General features: G+C 42.2%; 1 long non-coding RNA gene across 3 annotated transcripts in view; it reads left to right on the top strand.

Moving 5' to 3' along the window:
- The first annotated feature begins 5,647 nt into the window (after window positions 1–5,647).
- Window positions 5,648–6,687, top strand: part of LOC140463864 (uncharacterized) — a 47,241-nt gene continuing 46,201 nt past the window's right edge. For 2 of the 3 annotated variants that reach the window (XR_011954797.1, XR_011954795.1), the window contains exons 1-2: window positions 5,648–5,696; window positions 6,102–6,313. This is a non-coding gene — a long non-coding RNA (uncharacterized lncRNA). The other variant, XR_011954796.1, reaches the window with a different exon arrangement.

Here is a 6,687-nt window from a genome sequence, read left to right as displayed (position 1 = left end):
AAATTTTAGTGTAGGGACACTGTCTAATCAGACAGAGTTTTGCTTTGCCTTAGATAATGTCGAGTTTCTCAAGTATTGTTGGTTCTGCACTCATCCAGACAGGATGAGTCACATCACAATCCTGACTTGGACCGTGTGCGTACTGGACAGGCTTTTGAAGTCAGGTGGTGAGTTACTTGCCACAGAATTCCAAGTCTCTGAACAAATTAAGCTATGTTATGTTATTTATATGGAGAAAATGAGGACGGCAGATGCTGGAGATCAGAGTCGAGAGTATGGTGCTGGAAAAGCACAGAGGTCAGGCAGCATCCAAGGAGCAGGAGAATTGATATTTTGGGCAAAAACCCTTCATCAGGAGATCATGATTTATATGGCTGATCAAATTCAATTTCTGCTCAATGCTACATCTCAGAATATTGCTATCGAAGGGTGCAGTGATGGGAATGCCACTGAATGTTAAGGATAAATGTTAGACTATCTTTTGACGAAGATGGTTATTGCCTGGCACCTGTGTAGCGCAAATATTACTTGTCACTAATCAATCCAAGCCTGAATGTTGTCCAGGTTTTGCTGCATATGGCCATGGACTGCTTCTGTATCTGAGGAGTTGTGAATCGGCCTGAGAACTGTGCAATCATCAGTGATCATACCATTCCTGACTCTATAATGGAGGGAAGATCATCACAGAAATTCCTCAGAGCAGATACTTTCTAATCAACCTGTTTGGGGATGATATTACACACCGGTGGATCAGGTAATTCTTGAATCCAGGTTTCCTGGCACCACAGAAGCCCAATTCCTCAGAGTTTATGCCTTTTAATCAACCCTTTCAGAGATGTTCTTGCACACCTCTGGACTTGAACCTACATCTCATGGCCAGAGGTTGGGACACTATCAATGTGCAACAAAAGCCCAATTCCTCAGAGTAAAGTCCTAATCCCAACCACCTTAGCTGCTTCATTAGAGATGTGCTGGGACTGAAATGATTGGCTTTCAACCACAACCTTCTTGTTTTGTGCTGAATGTAAGTTTTTTTTAATTGTTTCTTACTGTTTTAAGTGTCAATGCATTTTTTTAATTTTGGCAAGCAGGATTTATTACCTCTTTGGCGTAGAAAAAGCTTCTGTATCATGTGAAAGTCTTCTATTGACATTCTATTCACTGTACTCATTGACAACCCCACACAATTTACTGTGGGCAATGTTTGTCTCATTACATTGATGTCATCCTTCTCTAACTTTAGAGTCTCCATGGAAACTTGGAAAGATTTGAAATCAAAGGTAAGAATTTTCTAAGTGGGTCATTGCAAAGGAATCTAGGTAAGTCAGCAAGCAGTGGATTGATGGTGAATGATTGCTGTAATTTCCATACTGATAGCAGAATTTAAATCAGTTTAGGTTTATGTGGGTTAAATGTGTATTAGGTTAAAAACAGAGGAATTCGTCAGAATTGAACAGGCATAGAAGTTGTAACAAATACTAATCATTACTTTAAATGTATTACCAAATAATGCTGGAAATAAAGATTATTAAGAAGAATGACCTCTCAGATTCAAATAAAAACATAATTTTTACAAGATCTAAGCAGAGGTTTTAATAGTCGTCGCCATTAGGTCATTATTAAGAAGTATATTGCGCACAATCTTTTAAGTTCCTGAACACTATGGGGCTACGGCAAAAACTCAGGGAGAATCACATGAGAAGTTGAATAAGCCCTTCCTCAATATTGGGAACAACAAAACACAATTTCCAACTAAGTTCCAGATGTTAAGACAAGATTCGCATTAGGGAGCAGCAAATTGTCTCATAATGGAGATTATTGCTCACTATCACTCTCATGAGCACTAAATATTGCCTCACCCATATGCAAATTGTCATTCTATTACCTGGAGGATAGATATTGATGCCAAGAATTCCCAATATGCAAGTCAGAGCGAGGACCTGGCGCATCCAACTTGTGTTTGCTCCTCATGGACACGAAGCACTAATGTCTCAGGTCACACCTTATCAGCAGCAACGGCATGAACTCCATGTCCACAGACCCCGGCATCTCTCACGTGCCAGTAGTTGGTCATTATCATGGCACATCACTTACAGCATGCTTGTACTGTAATACTGCACTATGGACCTCTCCGGCCACTATCATTGGCAGGCTGCTGTAAGGACATTCTGCATGCAGGCCCAGGGTTGCAGGTCATGAATTGGATCAGACTGCATCACAAGGCACCTTACACAATCCCTTACCGTTCACTCACTTAGTGCCTACCTGGATGCCCACATGATCCTTGCCTTGCCTTGCATTTCCTACACACTGGTGTCTACAGTCCAGCTTAACTTGCTGCTGAGCTCAATCCCAGGCAACTGGTGATGTGTGTCAGCAGGTATCTAGGCAGACGTGGGCACTGAAGATGCTGGAGATCGAGTCAAGATTAGAGTGGTGCTGGAAAAGCACAGCAGGCCAGGCAGCATCTGAGGAGCAGGAAAATCGACGTTTTGGGCAAAAGCCCTTCATTAGGAAGACATGCATCTGTCAAGGCAGTGGACAGGTTACTGTATAGCTACATCCATCTTACACTTACAACATGTACCAGCTGTACCAGTAAAAACACACATTTTCATTTAACTGTTCAGATGAAAGATCACTGGAACCAAAACATGAACTCTGATTTCTCTCCACAGATGTTGCCAGACCTGCAGAGCTTTTCCAGCAATTTCTGTTTTTGTTACACTTAACGAAATACCCATGCCTCAAAACTGAAGGGGATTAGTAATCAGTTCAAGCAAGGGTAGGGGGATTCTGCTGTCAATTATCCAAGGGCTGTGTCTGCTCACAGTCCTGTGGCTTAGGTGTGGTCCATAATCCTCTTGGGATGTTCACTTCCATCCAAGATCCCAAAGGATCTTTTCACATCCAGCAGAGATTTTCTTGCACATTCACCCACCTCATCAACTGTGTCCATCGCTCTCGATGTGGTCTATAACTCACGCAGTGGTTCAGGGAACACCTCTGGGACGCAAACACCAAACAACCCCACCATCCTGTGGCCAACCACTTCAGCTCCCCCTCCCACTCCCCAAGGACATACAAGCCCTGGGCCTCCTCCACTACTAAACCCTAGCCAACCGATGACTGGAGAAAAAACACCTCATCTTTCGCCTCGGAACCCTACAACCACACGGCATCAACATCCACTCCATGCATATTCAAATCTCCCCTCTCCCAACCTCAGCCCAGATCCAACTCTCTAACTTGGCACCGCCCTCTTGACCTGTCCTAACTCTCCATCTTCTTTCCCACTTACCTGCTTCACACTCCCCACCAATCTATCACAATCACCCCGCCAGCTGCATCCACCTATCATCTTCCCACCTATCTTCTCCCAACCCCACTCCCACCCCCCTATTTATCTCTCAGCCCTCTTCCCCCTCCACATTTCTAATGAAGGGCTTATGTCCTAAATGTCGATTCTCTTGCTCTTAAGATGCTGCCTGACCCACTGTGCTTTTCCAGCATCACATTTTTCGACTCTGACTCTCCAGCAGCTGCATTCCTTACTTTCTTCTGGTCATGGTCAGCCAGTCCATCTTGGAACAGTGTGAGGCGTGGGCTACGTTCAGTCCTGGATCTCAGGGGAATGGCAGGGGCATCAGAAAGTACTGTAGGAATCAAAACGTGAAAGGTATCAATTCTGGGGATTGTGGGCAACAGTCTGGGATACTGAGGAGACAAGTGAAAGAGAAAGAAGAAATTTGACCTGTTAAGAGTAGGAGTGTGCACTGCACAGAAAGACATTTGATGCTGTGGGAGGTGGAAGCAATCAGCAGTTGCTGCCACTGTGGCTTTGACAGGAGGACTATGCAGCAGGATGGTGGGTATCATCAAGCTATAGTAACACAACTCAAAAGATAGTAATAGGGAACAGACCAGATGCTTTACAAAGTTGGCTGTTGGCAAACAAGTCCTACCAACTGTGACAAAGACTGATGATTGCATTATGCAATACCATGACAGAGGCTGAGCACACTTACAGTGCAGCCCATTATGGAACCAAGACCCTGATAGAGCAGAGGAACTGGTCTGCTGAAGATGAGGTTCCGCTGATTGGACTGATTTGGGGATCCCTGCAATACACTTCAGAAAGACCGCGCTGCACAATCCAAGCATGTTATGCTCTGCACAATTGGAGCAGGCAATGATGGGATGGGATGGATGCAGAGGAACTGGGAGGGTGGGAAAAGTATTCCAAGAAAGGGGTGAGGACATTGAGTAGGGGCTCATCACATTGTGCATGAGAAAGCATAGCTGTTTTGATTGCTACAAACTAGACAGGAATCGAATGACTTAATTAAAACACAGAACTGTGGATGCTGGAAATCTGAGACAGACAGAAACAGAAATTATTGGAAACTCAGCAGTCTGGCAGCATCCGTGGAGACACAACAGTTGTTTTCTTTCCTCAAATGCTGTCAGACCTGCTGAGTTTCTTCAGCAATTTCTGCTTTCATTTGTTTCAGGGCTTAATTGATATTAGATGTGAGCTGAATGCTGTGATCACTCATTGGTTACAAAGTATGTTTCTCAAAATTGAAACAATTTCTTTGTACTTTGGGAGAGAAGGACAGTTTCTGTTCGATTTCTACTTGCCTTCCATTTCTGTAATTAAGAGCTAATTTTTAACATCATTTGAAGGCTTCCCTGTACGTAAAGGCTCCATGGTGAGCAATGATAAAATCCTAGGCTACAATGGGCATTGGGGAACGAGTAGCAGTGACCGATTGAGGGTGTTAAGATGGGATGTCTCTCTAGACCAGTGAGTTGTATGGTCGGGCACTTTAATGATGATTGGAATAGGAACGTATAATTGTGCATGAAAGTAAGTGTCAGCCATGCCATGTGAAGCGATTTTTTTGTAGCTACTGTGCCATTACATTGATAGTGAAGGTCAACTCTGGACTGTCTATGCTTGACCAGGTGCAGCTTCCAGGGTAGTGCTGCCACCATGGAGAATGGTCTGATATGGGACATCCAGGTAGTGGCAAGCCCTTGTGAATTTGACAAGTGCGACAATCAGGGTAGCATGGGAGGAGAGGAGCACTATAAAGGCAGTGTATCCTTAATCCTCTGCAAGGAGTTCAAAGTTCATTTAAACTGAAATAACTTGAGACATACCCTAAAACATGTTGTTACCTTTCCCAGTAAGGTAATGCACTTCAGGATTCAAGACATAATTTCACCACTAAATTTACAACTCGCTGAAAGAATCTATCATTCAAATATTCATTTCATTTGTACTGTATGCAAGATAGGACGCACATATCTAGTGTATTTCTGCTTTTTTAATTTATATGTTCAACCAAGATGACTTGGCTACTGAAAGTTTTTTTTTGATTTCTACATTGGAAATTGGACACCTGCCTGTCGGGGTGTCTTTGACAGATATAGTAACTAATTGAATTAGCAGATATTTAACATGCTATTAATAGTATTCAGTACAAATATGACATCTGGTAGCTTTTGCTGATAATCCAAACCTATTTATTACCATCCAGAGAAGGATTAATTTGCTGGATATGCAAAAAGGAGGAGATTAGTTGGCACTTGAGATACTTGAGATCTTGACTCAACAGATTGATGAATATTGAAACACCAACTGGGAAACAGCAACACAGCCACTGAGGAACAGGGAGCCAGCTGAGGTACTTCAATGTTTTTTTCTGAGATGTTGATGCTAAATCATTCAATAGTACAAACCGTTCTGGCTAATCTCTCATGATTTTTAAAGATTTTTTAATCTAATGGCTATAGCTCAGACGCTCCATCTGCTAGCCTCTGTTTAATTACAAGTCCGAAGCAAAATCACCTTACATTATGAAGAGTCGCATGAACTGCTTTCTGACAGAGGAAACTATTTATTGGTGAGCTTTAATCAGTACGTTAAGAAGGATTTTTTTTGAGGGGAGGAGGTAGTATTGGCTAAAACAGTGCTGGCAATTAAATTTACTAATCATTACTTTGCATTGGCATTAATATTTTTGACAGAACATTTCAGGGACTTTCTGTTACGGCTCTAATAAAGCTTCTCTCTTATTTGGCTTGAATAGGGATTGCAGTGATTAACAGTTGACAAATAGCTGCTAAGAAACACGAGGAGGTTGAGCAGCTGAAACAAAACAGCCAGATGCTAGAGAAGGCTACATCGAGAAAGGGAGTTTTACAACAACTGATCACTGGAAGAAGAAATGCAGAGGCAGCAAAATGATGGAAAGGTTCCATTGGGTCAGTGCACTTTGAAAATCAAAGTCCAAGGAATAAGGTCTGTAATATACTCCAACTACTGCTTGTTTACATTTCCAATGATAAAATAGACTACTTCAGTTCCGAAATACTGAGTAGCAATGCAAATATTTAATGCAAACAAGTTGAAACTGTCTATATATCTGATGCCTTCAAAAGAGATGTTTTCAAGCTCTGTTTGGACTAGTTTGAACTAAATGGTGAGAATATTCACACTGTCCCAAATGCAAAGCTTCTGTCAGTCAGAAGATTATGAACCATTTCTGTTGAAACTCTTTAATAGTTCTGATGAGGAAGTCTGATGAGGGAGCAGGTTTTGTAGCTATAATATATCAGTCACTTTTAGAATGTGCATTGGATGCTTTTTCATGCATGGAGATGCTTTGAAATTTC

Source organism: Chiloscyllium punctatum, chromosome 39, assembly GCF_047496795.1.
Source record: "Chiloscyllium punctatum isolate Juve2018m chromosome 39, sChiPun1.3, whole genome shotgun sequence".
Lineage (NCBI taxonomy): Eukaryota > Metazoa > Chordata > Chondrichthyes > Orectolobiformes > Hemiscylliidae > Chiloscyllium > Chiloscyllium punctatum.
This window is presented reverse-complemented; position numbering and strand designations above follow the sequence as displayed.